The 17,447-nt window shown below is 34.6% G+C and overlaps 1 protein-coding gene across 7 annotated transcripts in view; it reads right to left on the reverse strand.

Moving 5' to 3' along the window:
• Csmd3 (CUB and Sushi multiple domains 3) overlaps positions 1-17,447 on the reverse strand; it is a 1,145,339-nt gene that overhangs the window by 873,761 nt on the left and 254,131 nt on the right. The gene's annotated exons all lie outside the window — the stretch shown is intronic.

Consider the following 17,447-nt stretch of genomic DNA (forward strand, 5'->3'; position numbering starts at 1 on the left):
TATTATATAATTATATCTTGTATATGTACATATATATATTTATGTATATCTAGGATTTTAAATGAGTATATGAATATATCTTAAACAAACAATGATATTATAATTATGATTAACAGAATAAGGTGCTTTGTTTTTCCTTTTATGACCTTTAGGGGAAGATAAAAGACTGATAAGAATTTTAAAAATGCTTATACCAAATGTTCTTTAAAAGTGGAGAAGGCTTTCTCCAGATTTTTCTCATATTACTCAGACATTTTTATGATCCCTTAGTCTCTCAGCAATAATTTATAGTTCTTTTAGTTGATACAAATATGCTCCTTTATTAGGAATATCAGAGAAGACATGGGCTTCTTTAAAGCTGAAGATCAGTAGCATGAAAGTTTGCAAATATTGTGTACCTCTAGAACTCACACTGGACTTTCACTTTTCTGCTCTTTGTGAGATAAATGCTATCATAGTTTTCTCCAATGGAATACAAATGGTGGGATTTGTAGTACGTTCTAACTAAAGATAAAGTTCATGAATAGTATTTTTATTTTTTTCTTTATTCTGATTCTTTTCTCTTCATTGATTTTTGCAAATATTCTAAAAGCAATTGGAGGAACAAGTCAGGGGATGGAGGCCTTTGAGTTCTCCAGTAAAGTGAACATGATATAAATCTTCATTTTCAAATTCATTATGACTATATATTTTATTTGTTAGTGTCATATGATATTGCCCCTTCTATCAATGTATTAGTCAGACAAATTTTGCATAATAATTCAGAGGTAACTTTTAAGGTTTCTTAATATTTATAACTTTTTTACTTTTCATTCTAAGCTTTATCACAACATCTGCATACATATCTATTATAATATCCATCTTTGAATTGAATAGTCTACAAAGATATAAGTGCTTAACCTAAATTTTATTAAGAAAAATCAATGACCAGTCATATTCCCTGCTCTGTAGAATACCTGTGGCACCCTTCCCAGCCCCCTTGTTTCCATCTCCTATGGGTCTCACAGATATTCAGTCCCCTTCTAATCTTGCCCTGATCCATGACCATTGTTTATCCCAGACCAAAAACCAAGCAGGCACTCCCTGATAATGTAAGGGTCATTTCTCCCAGGGTGTTGTGGGAGTTTTAGTGACTCCATCTTGGTCTGATGGGTGAAAATTGCATACTTGTTTTGCTCAGCCTGCTGAAAAAGGACAATCAGGATGTTTTGCCAAGAAAACATACAAACAAACAAACAAACAAACACCTCTCTGAGAACAGAGAAGTGGTTTGACTGTTCCTTGAACCTGAGGTACTTTCAGAAAATGAAGTTTGTAACAATGTAGTATTCCTTGCTAATGCTTGGTTGCCTATTTCTGAGTTGTATATAAGCACTGGGCAGCGTAAACTCAAGGCTGCAGTATTCAGTGACAGTCCTCCCGAGTCTATCCAGTGTCTCTGTTTTTTCTTAATCCTTACTCCCGTATTCAGGTACTGTTCCACAGCTCAGCTGGTCCCGACACGAGGGCAACAAATAGGTTGATGTTGATTCTACACCTCTCCTTCTGTTCCTCCATATCCAATGCCCTAGTCGCACTCCCAGCTCTGTAGCAGAAAACTTGCTCTGGTCTCCCTTTCCTCTCTAACACCATCCCCAGTGGATCGCAAAGATCTCCCCCACAACCATCCTTCATCAACTCATCTCACTATCCCAGTCTCCAACACCAGTAGACATCCCCTGGGAACATATCAGCTGCTCAGGTCAGGGAAACAGGTTCACAAAATTTTTCTACCAGGCAGCACACAGCCATCACAGTGTCCTAAAGTCCAGGGAGAAGCAGAAAACAAGGAACAAAATACTCACCCAACAGAGACAAAACCAGATACCATTACCCAGACTTATAATCACTTTAAACACAGATGCTTGACGCCAGTGTAAGGACACAACCAATAACATCCAAGGGACACGATGTCTCCATTGGAATTCAGTGGCACTACCACAGCAGGCACCGAATATTCATACATAGCTGAAGCCCAAGCAAAAGAGTAAAAAATACCCTGTATGAAGATAATGGAGGCCCTTAAAGAGAAAAGGAATACATCCCTTGAAAAAATCCAGGAAAATATAAACAGTGTAAGGAAATAAATAAAACTATTCAAGACTTTACGATGGAAATAGAGTAAATGAAACAAAAAATACAAACTGAAGAAATCCTAGAAATGAAAAATGTTGGAATTTAAACAGGAATCACATAGCCAAGTTTCACTAATAAAATATAGGAGATGGAAGAAATACTCTCAGTCCCTGGAGATATGATAGAAAAAAAATGGATAGTGGTCAAAGAAAATGTTAAATCTAAAATACTCCTCACATAAAACATGCAGGAAATCTAGGACACTATTAAAAGACCAAACAAATTTAACAATAGTAGGAATAGAAGAAGGAAAAAAACCTAGCTCCAAGACCCAGGAAATATTTTCAAAGAAATCATAAAAGAAAATTTTCCTAACCTAAAGAAGGAGATGCATAGAAAGGTACAAGAAGCAAACAGAATACCAAATAAATTGGACTAGAAAAGAAAGTCCCCTTACCACACATAATCATTACATTAAACTTATAAAACAAAGAAAAAATATTAAAAACTGCAAGAAAAAAAAAAGACGAACTAACATATAAAGGCAGACCTTTTACAATTACATCTGAATTCTCAGTGGAGACTCTGAAAGCCAGAAGGGCCTGGACAGATTTGCTTCATACTCTAAGAGACCAGCCCAGACTACTATACCAAGCATAACATTCAATCACCACAGATGAAAAAATAAAATGTTCCATGATAAAGCCAGATTTAAACAGTATCTATCTATAAATCTAACCCTATGAAAGTTGCTAGAAGGAAAATTCTGATGTTAGAAGGTTAACTACACTCAAGAAAACACAGTAAATACACGATCCTAAACCATCAAAATTGAAAGAAAAGAAGCACACACACACACACAAACACATAAGCACCACCACCACTACCACCACCACCAACAACAACAACAACAACAATAACAAAACAAATAACAGGTATCAACAAGCATTGGTGATTGATATATCTCAATAGCAATGATTTCAATTCCTCAATAAAACAATTCAGACTAACAGAATGCAAAAGCAGGACCCATCCTGAACATCAAAGATAGGTAGGGTAAAGGATTGGAATAAAAATATTTCAAGCAAATGTATCTAAGAAACAGGCTGATATATCCATTTTAGTATCTAATAACATAGACTTCAAACCAAAATTAATCAGAAAAGATAGTAAAGGATGCATATACTCATCAAAGGGAAAAAAAATCTACCAGGATGACCTTTCAGTTCTTAACATCTATGCCCCAAACACAAGGGAGCCCATGCTTTTAAAGAGACACTTCTAAAGCATAAGTTATATATTGATCCTCACATTTTAATTGTATGAGACTTCTATAACAAACTCTCACCAATAGACAGGTCATTAAGACTAAAACTAAAGCAAGAAATGCTAGAGCTAATCTGTGTTATAAATGAAATGGGCCTTTATAGAACATTTTACCCAAAAGCAAGAATATACCTTTTTTTCTGCACTTCATTTAACTTTCTCCAAAACTGACCACATGTTCAAACAAAAAGAAAGTCTCAACAGATACAAAAAAATTGTAATAACACTGTATCTTATCAGACCACCAGAGGGTAAAGATAGATATCAACAACAGAAAGCTTACATACTCATTTATGGAAAAAGCAAAACTTTCTGAATGAAAAATGAGTAAGACGGATAGAGAAAGAAATTAAAGACCCTAAAGGTATATGAAAATGAATGCACATCATCCCCAAAGTTATGGGACACGATTAAATGGGTTCTAAGTGTCAAGTTCGTAGCACTAATTACCTACATTGAAAAAAATAGCTGGAGAGATGCCATACTAGCAACTTAACAGCACACCTGCAAGTTTTAGAACAAAAAGAAGAAATTGCACCCAAGAAATCACACCAACAGAAGATGACAAGAAATAGTCCAACTTGGGAGTAAAATCAATAAAATAGAAACAAAGAACAATAAAAAATCAATTAAAGAAAAACTTGGTACTTTGAGAAAATTAGTAAGATCAACAAATCCTTATCCAAATTAACTAAAAGGCAGAGAGGGAATACTCAACAAACTCAGAAATGAAAAGGGGGGCATGACAAGAAACACATAGAAAATCCAGAGGATCATAATGACATACTTTAAAAACCCATATTCTACCAAACTGGAAAAAACTAAAGGACGTGGATAATTTTCTCAGTATTTACCACTTAACAAGGTGAAATCAAATCAGATAAGTAATTGAAATAGACCTATAACACCTGGTGAAATATACACAGATATTAAAAGTTTCCCAACCAAAAATCCCAAGGACCAAATGGTTTTAATGCAGAATTCTACCAGAGCTTAAAGGAAGTCCTGAAGGGATTAGATATATAAGGGGCATACTTAAACATAATAAAGGTAAATTACAGAAAGCCCATTGCCAACATCAACTTGAATGGAGAGAAATTCAAATTTATTCTACTAAAATCAGGAACAAGGTTGTGAACTCTCCCATCCTTATTCAATATCATACTTGATTTTGCTAGAACAAAAACACAACTGTGGAGATCAATGGGATTCAAATTGGAAAGAAAGAAGTCAAAGCATTTGTTATTTGCAGATGGTGTGATAGTGTACATAAGGGATTCTAAAAAATCCACCAGGGTACTTCTATAGCTGATCAACACTTTCAACAAAGTAACTGGATACAAAGTTAACTTACAAAAATCAATAGCCCTCTTAGCCCTCTTATATATAAATGGCAAACAGATTGAGAGAGAAATCAGAGAAACAACACCTTTCACCATAGCCTCACATAACAGAAAATATATTGGGGTAACTCTAACAAAGCAAGTAAAGAACGTGTATGATAAAACCTTCAAGTCTTTGAAGAAAAAAATTGAAGAAAATATCCAAAGATGGAAATAACTGTCATGCTCATGGATTGGTAGAATTAACATAGTAAAAGTGGTTATCCTACCTAAGGCAATCCACAGATTCATTGCATTGAATTTTGATGCAACATCATGAAAATTCCAATACAATTCTTCACAGCTACTAAAAGGACAAATCTGACCTTTATATGGGAACACACAAAAAAGACCAATCCTGGACAATAAAAGAACTGCAGGAGGTCTCATCATTCCTCATCTCAAACAATAGTACAAAGCTATAATTTGTAATACTTTAGTAATAAAAAACTGCATGGTATTGGCATAAAAACAGACATGCTGATCAAAGGAGTCAAATTGAAGACTCAGCATAAATCCATACACCTATGGATACCTGATGTTGAACAAAGAAACCAGAAATAGACAATAGAAAGAAAATAGCATCTTCAAAAACAACGCTGGTCAAGCTATATGGCTACATGTAGAATAATGCATGTAGAAGCATACCTATCATCATGCATAAGACTTAACTTCAAATGAATCAACAATCTCAACATAAATGCAGGTACACTGAACCTGATGGAAGAAAACATGTGAAATATCCCAAACTTGTTGAAACAGGAGAAGACTTTCTAAACAGAACACCAATATCACAGGCACTGAAATCAACAATTAGTAAATTAGTACCTCATGAAATTATAAAGTTTCTGTAAGGCAAAGGACACTGTAAATTGGACAAAGAGTCAGTTTACAGAATGGGAAAAGAACTGTACCAACGCTACAGGCAAAAGTGAACTAATATCCAAAATACATAAAGAACACAATAAATTTGATTTCTAAAACCCAAATAACCCAATTAAAAATGGGGAACAGGTCAAACAAAGAATTTTCAATATAGGAGTTCGAAATGCCTGAGAAACACATAGAGCAATAATCAATGTCATTAGCCATCGGGGAAATGCAAATCAAACTACTTTGTGATTCCACTTTATATCTGTCAGAAGTACAAACATAATGGCAAGTTACATTCCACTCTGGTGAGGATATGGAGCAAGGGAAACACTCCTTCATTGCAGGTGGGAGTGCAAACTTGTACAGATGCTATGGGGAATTAGTACTGCACTTCATCAGAAAGACGGAAATTGATCTACCTCAAGATCTGTCTATATCGAACTTTGGTATATACCCAAAGGACATTTTATCCCACAATGGGGACACTTACTCAACCATGTTCATTTTCTGTTCTTTTCATAATAACCAGAAAGTGTAAACCACCTAGATGTCCCTCAACAAAAGAATTGGTAAAGAAAATCATGAAATTTGTAGGCAAATGGATGTAATTTGAAGAAAAAAATCATACTAAATGAGGTAATCTAGACCCAGAAAGATAAATACGATATGAATTCCATTATATCTGGATCTCATTAAGTAGATGATAACTAAGTTGCAATTTGTATACCCAGAGAGGTTAGGCATAGAGTTCAGGAACTAGGGGGAACACAGGGATCTCCCTGGGAAAAGGAAATAGAATAGATTCTATTGGTGAACTGGAACAGGGGTAGAAGATAACAGGAGGAACAGATGGGAAGAGGAAGGGGATAGGGACTTGAGGGAGGGAATGAGGAATGAGACAGCTAAAATTGAAGTGTATTTGAGGGATAATATCTAAATCTAGTACTATGGAAATTTCCTATAATATATGAAGGAGATCCTAATGAAGTTTCCAAATAATGCGGGATATATATCTCATACTGGCCATCTCTTGTCCCCAGTGAATCTTACAATGATAGGACTGGATCTTATTGGCCAAAGGGCACCATAGAAATCCCCAAACCACCCAGACTGTTGCCAAGATAATACATTACTCTCTACAAACTGACAGCAAGGCCCCATTACTGAAAACAATTTATTGAACAGCAGGCTCATGCCTACATATAATCTTCACCCCCACATTCTAGTGTCTATGACATGGAAAGGTACTTTGAAGGTTACCAGAAGAGAAAATCAAACAGCAATCCAACCACATAACCTTTGACCTACAATCTGTCCTGCTTACAAAATATGCTAGGCCAATGATGGCAAAAACTTTATGGGAGATAACAACTGATGTCTTATTTGATTTAAGGCCCACTCCATGAGTCTAGATAGCACAGAGACCTAGAGTAAAACCAAGTATTACTGATCTAAAAAGAAAAATAGTAACACTAAAATGACTCCTGATGATATGCTGCTACACTCATCGATCAGCAATTTATACAACCATTATCAGAGAGGTTTCCTCCTGTAGCAGATGGGAACAAGTACAGGGACCCATAGCCAGATTTTATGCAGAGAGAGACCTTGGAACACACAGCTCTAAATGAGATGTCTCCTTAAAATCTCTCCCTTAAGAGCTCAGGGAACCCAACAGAGGAAGCAGAAAAAGTTGGGAATACTGAGGGTTCAGAGGATTCCAAGAAAACAGTGCCCTCTGAATCAGCTGAGCAAATCTCATATGAAATCACAGACTGAAGCAGCAAGCATAAGGGCTACAGATGTGTGTACCAGGTCTTCTGCATGTGTACTATAGCGTTCAGTAAGTGCCTTTACAGGACTCCTGAATGAGTAATCAAGTGGTTTCTGATTCTTGTGCCTCCTTCTCTGACTCTCTAATTTTTCTATTGGCTTTTCTTGTCCAGTGTTGAAATGATAGCTTTTCTTTTATCTTATTATATTTTATTTTGTTGTGTTTTAAAAAAGAAAAGATATCATGAGACAGAGTGAAGCTCCTCTTAAATAATTATTTGTCATTAATAATTTGTTCTAACAAAATAATAGAAAAATACTCAAGGGTCACTTGATTAACCCAGAGCAACATGAACAGGTTGCATTATTGATAACTACAGAAATCGTTAAAAATGTCTTGCTTACTACATGTGTGAAATATCATAAGATATAGAAGGAAACTTCCACCACCCTCAAGCTATTCAGAAAACTGGTCCTAAGGAAAAATTTATTTGTGAGAAATCAAGTACCTGTTTAAAGTTGAAAACTTTGGAAATGAGTGTAGTTAATAACATTGCTTCCCCCAACCCCCAAAAATACAAAAATGATAGACATGCAATACAAATTCTTTAAAATTATGAAATTAAATAATCACATTTTTTTCTCTCTATGAAATGTGTTAATGAGTTTTAATAGCAATTCATTTGGAAATCTGTGCACTATAATAGAATGGGAAATAAACTTACTAAATTTTTTTTCAGCATTCATTCTGTAAAGACTCAGCAGAGTTAGTTAACATTAATATCTATAATTAATTTTGTAAACCACAAGTCTTATCCATTCATATTAGATGATCATCCCAGATTCTTCTGGGAAAATGGGGATGTAGTAATTGAGAGAGTATTGCTGAAGAAAAATTACCATCATTAGAAATTTTTGGATGCTCTGAGTTATTACAAAGATGTTACAGAGAAGGGCTCTAATTTAGCAGAATTTAATTAAAAATCTTTTGTGAAACTTGCAGGAATTCTAATGTACAGTAACTACAGATTTATCATCTGTAAAGGAGGTGATCATGGTACTAAGTGATCATGTTTAATTAATCTAGACAGAGATATTCTAACATGTCTAGAATTCTGGTCAGAATGGGGACTTCATAAATATTATCTGTACTGGCATTATTTTTATAATGCAAAATAGTTTCCTCAATTATTCTCTACTAACTACGAAATTTGTGTACATATTGGTGGACACAACGTCTTTCCTGGTGCTCTTTCCTTTATGATGGGCACATGAACTTGAAGAGCCCACTTCATTATCATTTGCAGCTGCTTACCACTTCACAAAAGTTCAAACATACCCACTGTCTTACACAGAGCTAGAGAGCAAATTCTAAACTCTTTAGTATCAGGTTTCAAGCACTTCAAAAATTAAACCAGTAACAACATTATAGTTGCCAGTGATATGTTTTCTTTCGTAAAGATATACAAGCTAATATGGCCTTAAACATTCCTGACCCTAAAAAGTGCCTCATATGCACTCCTTGAAATTTGTAAAGGTTGATGAAGTGAAAAGAAAAAAAATACTATTAAATATATTTAATTTAAATGGAGTAGAGGAACAATATAGTGGAAAGATGTAGGTTATTGTAAAGTTTACATGTATCTGTGCAACTTGTTGGATGTTATTTGAAGAGAAATGTTAGATACTGTCAAAGGGTAAGATTAAAGGAAAGGACTATTTGTTGGGAGATTGCTCAGTGGTTAGAGTGCAGGTCACCAGGACTTGAGAAACACAGTACCAGCATTATTATTGATATATAGTAATTCCTAAATATAATTATGTTCTAAATATGAAGTTTCACTGATAATGACCTTATCTGTGTTAATAAAATGGTATAAATTTTTGGTATATAAGACATCTAGAAACAATAGTTCTTCCAGAAGGAAGTATGAGGAATTCAATCACACAATTTCAGAAAGGTTAAATTATAATATGCAAATAACACCATATTAATAAATGAAAAGCTACAAATTAAAGATAAGTAAAACTTAAATAAATATCAATTATCTAATAGTAACATTAATATAATTAAATAAATAACTTTATGCCTTTAAACTGTAATATATGATTACCTTTTTAAATAGGGAAATACTTTAAAATATAACTTAGTTTTTAAAATAATTAAGGTTTTTGAATGATTAAAATATAAAAGAAAATTAGGAGCACATAAATGCAAGAGCATTATCTTTTTAATTGTATTTTAGATGATTAATTTGTAGGCTTGCTTCCAAACAAACAGACTAATAAAGCATTAACTTTTTTAAATATGAAAAGAGGGGCAGAACTAATTTAAACAGCTGGTGTATACCATTTGACTTGGCCCATGGCATTAGGCACATGTGTTTTGATTTATGTTGTTCTCTAAATATGGTCCTGAATCATCATCTCAGTATCATGATGTGGTACTGCCTTGGGAAGCTCATTCCCTAAGCTTATATTACTGATATGATTGAGGATGAACAATATGAAATTATGCTGTGATTGCTTTATGATGTGTTGCAAGAGATATTACTCAAATTGCTTTCTTTTAGTTAGAGGAACTATAATCTAATTATATTTTATAGATGTGTTTATACTGTCAAGTGAGTGAGCACTTAATTTAACATTGACTCCTAGGAAATAAGGATTCAGAACTTGACATTCATATATTAAACTTGTTCTTGATTTCATCCAATTCTCATGTTATTTTCCTTCATTATATTCTGCCTCATTTGCACTTATGTTGTTTTTTTTTACATATAATCCTTCTTCAGCTGTTTCAGCTACTTTTTAAAATTAGCTACAAATTTAATATAACTATGTACTAAGTGGCCTTAATTTTTAAAAGTATGTTGATTACTTTGGTAACTACAACTCATAAAAGGAATGGAAAATGAAGACATAATTGCTCCAGTCATAGATATTAATTTATGCAGAAAAAATTAGAAAAATAAACAAAAACTATAAAAACTAATTTCACTTCAATAAACCTTCAGAATGTAGGGTATTCAATAACCCCACAGTTAGAAGAATGTAACTCACTTTTCTGAGTCAGATGCAGGATTGGTGAAGTTGAGGTAATGTGAGAGGATGACAGAGTTTGACTTGCTTGATAGCTATCATGCAGGAAATGATGATGATGTAAGTGACCTTTGGTACTTGTAAAATCTGCCTAGTGACCTTGTATCTTTGCAATTTATCTGGCTTTCTTTGGGGAGATAATAGAACCCTGTATTGAAAAATTGCATGCTCTTAACTTGGCTCATGAAATGATATGCAGAAAATGTTCTTTTCTTCTTCATTGTTACCCAATACTTATATTCACACTCCAGAACATGTTAAAGGGTCATTGGGGGGTTTAAACAATGGAGGAAAGAACAAAGTGGTGTAAAGGGCTTAAGAGAAATAATGGAAGAGAAAAGGTAAAATGGTGTAGAGTATGGGTTAGGTGGACAAGGTAGGGATAGGGATACAGAGAGGATTAACAAACACCAACAACTTTTTAAAATGTCATATAGAAACCTACTACTATAGAAGTTTTCTAAAGTATATTCATATATAAAGCATGCATATATGTAATCAAATACATACACACATATGTGTGTATACACACACACACACACACACACACACACGTGCTGATTTCAGCCCAAGTAATCCACTAAACTTTGTGCATACTTTTGCCACAGGTCCCAGAATCTGGAATGGCAAGAAAAGTGCACAATGGCAAGTATCTCTTTCATTTCTTAAAGACAAATTTTACCTATCACAAATTTTAAAACATAAAGTTACAATGAAGACAAACTGCTCCTGAGTAACTGCCTATAGAATATATTTACATATTTCAGTTAGGAACTTATTTTTATGTTTAAACATTAATAATAAATGAATGAAATATGATGTAATTATTTTTATGTTTTCCTCAATAAAATATTCTGTAGTAACCTTCATTTTAAATAATAATTCAGGTTTCACCAGCCATATCTATGGAGTCAGTTTTATGATTTTAAATATTACATCTCATCATGTATGTGCATGTACAGGTATTTTCATGTTACATATTGAATAAATGAGATTTTTATTTTCTAGTGCTTTTTTTAGACACTTTCCAGTGATTGGACATAGAGTCAGATAAATGCAATAAATCACATCCCGTGAATTAGATTACTATTTTCACAGCAAGATGTTTGCTGTAATTTACATATGGAAAGTATCTACCTAAAAATTTGCTCCTATTTCTACTTCTCCAGTTATCAAGTTTCATGACTAACACCAATTCTATATTTTGGTTTTATATTTTTGTCTAGGATTGCTTAAGATTTCTGGCAGGAAAATAGTATGTGCAACAAAGCAGTCTGCTGTTGTTTCTCCATTAGTTATTTTCTTATCATATTTTGGGTGAAAGATATTCCTATATCTAAATAAAACATGGAAAGCCTTTCCACTCACAATAGTTACCTGAAATGTATTTCACTCTGTCAATGTAGTGTCTTCCTGATAAGCTTTTTGCATGTCTGTCCTGTCAAATATTTAGTGAGAGTCACATTGCACCAATTGACTGTGTCATAACTGCATTACTAACGTTACACCTTTTCCAACAGGATACCATCTATCAGATAAAAACCTTCTCCATCCGTGCTCTATGTGTTCACACCATTTGCCTAGTCACTGCTTTTCCTCAATATCTTAGACATACACTTGGCACAATAACCTTTTAAAATTATTTAATTAATACAAAATTAATAAATTCCCAATACAAACTAAAATTTGTATCTATGGCTCATTAATTATGTATTAATGCACTGATCCCTCCAAAACATATTTTTAAATATAACAACAAAGGGCAAGGTTCAGATGACACACTATAATTCATTAGTAATTTTTTTTTATTTTGCAATACAGTTCAGTTCTACATATCAGCCATGGATTCCCTCGTTCTCCCTGCTCCCGGCCCCCTCACCTTCCCCCCACCCCACCCCCCATTCCCACCTCCTCCAGGGCAAAGCCTCCCCCGCGGACTGAGGTCAACCTGGTAGGTCCAGTCCCCTCCTCCCATTAGTAACTTTTGTAGTGATTTTTGGTGTATAGGAATCTAAATGCTTTTCTGGATACAGATCACCAGTTTGAGAACTTTCAATCTAAGAGTTTATACTCATATTAGTATATATATATATATATATATATATATATATATATATATATATATATATGGTTTTAAATATTACATCTCATCGTGTATGTGTATGTGTAGACATTCTCATGTTACATATTGAATAAATGATATGTTTTAATTTTCTAGTGCTTTTTGAGATGCTTTCCAGAGATTGGATATAGAGTTAAATAAATGCAATAAATCACACCCCATGAACTAGATTCTATATTTTGGTCTTATATTTTTGTCTAGGATTGCTGAAGATTTCTGGCAGGAAAATATGTATGTCTATATTCTCCATGAATGAAACTGCTCTTAATTTGTACAACGTGTTGGGTGCACTGGGTTGAGAAGGTAAGCTGTATGAAAGCTCACTGTGAACAAATGTCACAGAAGTATCTGTCAAAAGAAGGGGGTACAGAAAATTCAAGTGCTCCAGGTGTGAGCACAAGCATTAAGTTTGACTTTCTACAGGGTTTTGCTTAGCAGGTACTTAGCTGTCTTTTTCAAACACTATCAGATGTTGCTGATAAAGTCACTCCTGCTTTTCAACATCATAACCCTTGCTCGGTGCCCTCTGGGTTGATATGACATTTGTTTCTTTCTTAATTAAACTATCATTGCTAGGAAGCAGCAAAGAACTTTCCAAGTAAAGATTTCGCCAAGGAAAGAGTCTGTGTAAAAACTATGGGAAGCAATAAGCAGATCACTACAGAGTTATCAGCCCCCTGCACAGTTATAAATTAAAGAATCAGTATGCTATCGAGTGACAAAGAGCAGAAGAGGAGGCATAGACTAAGCCATGTTCTATATTCCCTTTTGAACAGAATCACCATGACATACTCAGAAAACACACTAGTCTTCTATTCTTTAAGTTTTAATAAAAGTGTTGGTTAGTAAGAGATAAAGTTGAGCATGGAAAATTAGATCATGTGCTCCATGAAGTATGACATAGAGACTACGCTTAGCCAGTGAATATTAGTAACACATGAGAACTACTTTTAAAACTGGAAAGGAAAATGTGTACTTTCTACATGAATTATTGCCTCACTTAGAATGCTCTTGCTCTGTATAGTTATATTTTTAGTAATCCTCTGCAAATCCTTCTCTTTAATTTCTGTCCCTAGATGAACTTCCATCCTTTCAACTGGGAGACACTAATGCTTCCTTCATCAAGGTGCCCAACCATTCTACAGATCCTACCATTAAATCAATTATCGCACATTATTGTAATTGCTTGATTATATACAGTCTGTCCCATTGGACCACAGGCCCCTAAAATCAGAAGTTGTTTCTTAATCAATCTTTGGTTCCTTAGCATATAAAATACTGTCTTCTGCCGGGCGGTGGTGGTGGCGCACGCCTGTAATCCCAGTACTCGGGAGGCAGAGCCAGGAGGATCTCTGTGAGTTCGAGGCCAGCCTGGGCTACAGAGCTAGTCCAGGACAGGATCCAAAGCTACAGAGAAACCCTGTCTCGAAAAACAAAACAAACAAAAAAAAAATACTGCCTTTCACAGGATAAGATTTTAATGAATACATTTGAATGAGTAAATGTGTTCATTAGTTTTAGTAGTTGGGGAAAGAAAAGGTGAGCTTGGCAGACTGAAGTTAAGCAGGAAACGTTTCCAAACAGAGGGTGCTACTTTTTAATAAATTAGGACCCGCAGAGGATATGGTGAAAGTCGAAGTAAATATGCCTGCAGGACTTTGAGAAGCAGGAGAAAAGAGGTGGGGGTGTATACTCAGGCAAAAAAAAAAATAAAAAATAACCTTGGAATAGAAAGGTAATCTAAACAATAGGAGGGAAGTATTGGCTCTAGTGTAAGTCAGGGTGGATACAGAGATAGTTATCTCCCTTTCCACTTCTGTGTCTAACCAAACGTCCCTTCTTTTAAGGGGAAAGGTACAGGAAGAGTTGCAAAGAGAGGAGGGTGATTGAGCTAGATGCCCCTATTTTAGTGATTACATTCAACTGTAATGTGGTTCAGGGGGTAATCACACTTGCCTAGCAAGGTCCTGGAATAGACCTCAGTAACTTATGAAACCATTCATCATCAACGCAATTGTGGTTTTCATATTTCTGTCTGTATCTTCCTCATACTAAAGCAGTAGTTTCCAAGTTCACAAACTATCTTTGTCTCTCAAAGAATCTAATTAATAGGTGGAAAATGAGTATTTAGACCAGAGTAACACCTTTTATCTCCAAACTCTATTATCTGAATTGAAATGGGCAAAGAGTCTTGAATTAGAGATTAATATTAAATAGTGTCAATGATGATCCTTTGTGAACACTTAAAATATTTCTTGTTTCTATTTCAAGTCCCCTTAAAACACTCAACTTTAAATGTTCAGAAAGTATTATAGTGAGTAAGTCATGTGCTTCTCTAAAATACACTATATGCCTTTTTAAAGATTCATATATGACTTTGTTTCTGCTTACTATGAGATAAATTATTACATGATTAAGTGTAAATTAATTATTTGAAGTTTCCAAGTATGATATTAGGACTTTGGAACAGAGAGGGTGTTTCCAGCCTGGCTTCCCTGATAAACTCCCTTAAATCCTGAGACATTTCTCCACTGGCATTCTCATATGTCTGCACATCTTTTGAACACATTCCAACTGACCTTTGTGTCAGACTATCTTTTCACAGACATCTGTTTATAAAACAGTCTAATGTCTTCCAGCAGAGCTGAGGACAAAATTTGCTTATAGCCTTGCAACAGAGAGATAATGGCTCCCCAGAGATCAAATAAGGGCACGCTGCTACACATGTACACAAACAATTCAGGTTCATACTGAGAAGGCTTGTTTCCTAGTAGGTGAGCAGATGTCTCACACCTTTGTATCATTCTATAGAACTGGAAATTGGAGGTTGTAAACTGTAAATATTGTAAAATTTTTGGTATTTTGAATCTTGGCTTTGTTGGTCATAGAAAGAAAAAAAAACTGTCATCTATTTTTAACCTAAGAAGACTATTTCTTTCATGGCCATTAATAAGACTGAAAAGGAAAACTTTTCAAATAAAATCTCAGACCTTCATAGTGCCTGATGCTTGGTATTTAATTAATCTTGATCATTTTTTTAAATATCTAGAGTTTAATTTTCTATTTTTAACTTAAAAGATATAGTGCTTGTAAATTCTTCATCTGTTTGAGGTGTTTGGCATAAAACTGACAATAATAATCATAACAAAAGCAGAAGCATCATCAGAGGCAGCAAAGGGCAATACTAGGAAACCACCAACACAGAGTCCAGCTTGCAAGGAATCTGGATATGGAGCACACACAACAATAAACAGCAGATCGAGGCTGTCATATTTAGCATCGCTACAAGTGTAGCAGTTTTTTAAAAGTTATTTCATTGACTAGAGGGACAACCAACTCAAATGGTTCATGTGATTTGCCAGAGACCAATCATATACTGATTGACACAGCTGGCAGAAGATGTTAGCTGTGTATGGGTTACAAACACAAATATTTAGAAGGCAGTTTGATGGTCACAGCATGTCCATTTGGTGAAGCAATAGTAGTGGCTTCCCTATTTGGGTCCATGAATTCCCTACTATGAGCTTTTTATAAGATTTTCAGTACCAGTTGTGAAATTTCCCATTGTCTCAGAATTCAAAATCCAGTCAGAAAATTATTAGGTATATCCCCCAAATAATCATGCCATTATTGTGATGATCTATACGTTTTCTCCTGGTTTGTAAACTGTGTAGTTGCTATGGTTTTATTCAATGACTGAGAATAAGTACTGTTGAGGGTAGAGCTCTGAATAGGGCATTTATAGCATGCACTCAAAGGGAACATCATATGGGAGGATCAAAAGAATCTAAGAGTAGGAGGATGGGGAAGAGCACCGTGGAACACTTCTCCCTGGCAGGATACAGCTGTTTAACTCACGGACTCATGGTAGTGGTAGCTGACCGCAGACGGTCGGGCCTGCTAACACTTTCTACAAGGTGGAAGAGGACTTCACCAGACCTCGCTTTCTCCTGAGAAGCTACTGGCAGTTAATGGTTGGAATGGGAGGGAGAGAGATCTTCTTTAGTGTTGTACTCACTGGTTAAGTTTCCCACGTTCTGGTAAATAAGTTCTCCTACCTAGTTAATGGTGATTAAACTTGGTAGGCTTCACATATACCCACAAACGCCCGAAACTAGAAGGAGGCCTATTTGGGAACAATAAAGACTTCTGTGAAGGGGAAAGAAAACATAAAGGAGTGGTATTGGATAGGATAAAAATATATTGATATACGTATATTAAATTATAAAAATATGTTAAAAAGTGAGAAGCTGTCTGTGGTTGATTCCACTGGTTACTATGCTATTCCACTTGCTTAATAAAAATGTTTTATATGAGTAGTTGCAGATTTCTAGCTTCTACTCAGTGAGGAATTAGAGAAACATATCTCAATAAATTGATAAACTATGTCAAGAAAGAAAGCCCAGACGAAACAATGTTGATGTCCAGAAGTTCTGTGGGAAACTCTAGTGGTCATAGCTAATGGTTAATACAGCTACTTTCCAGACATTAAACATTGAACTATTCTGTATGTTAAATATAATTATATTTCTATCATAAAATACATAACTTTTATAGCATCAGTGTTAAACTATAAAGTAGTATTTTCACAATAATCTTATGCTAAATTATGGGAGGAATTTGAAAAGACTCAGAGGTATAGTCAATATTTCTCAATTAAGACAAAATAATGATCATGATTACTTTTGAAAGCAACTCTAATTTTTAAACAATATAAACTCTGTATGGTTTTCTAATGCAAATTTGAAAAGAAT

Source organism: Peromyscus californicus, unplaced genomic scaffold, assembly GCF_007827085.1.
Source record: "Peromyscus californicus insignis strain IS unplaced genomic scaffold, ASM782708v3 Scaffold_20__1_contigs__length_68692818, whole genome shotgun sequence".
NCBI lineage: Eukaryota > Metazoa > Chordata > Mammalia > Rodentia > Cricetidae > Peromyscus > Peromyscus californicus.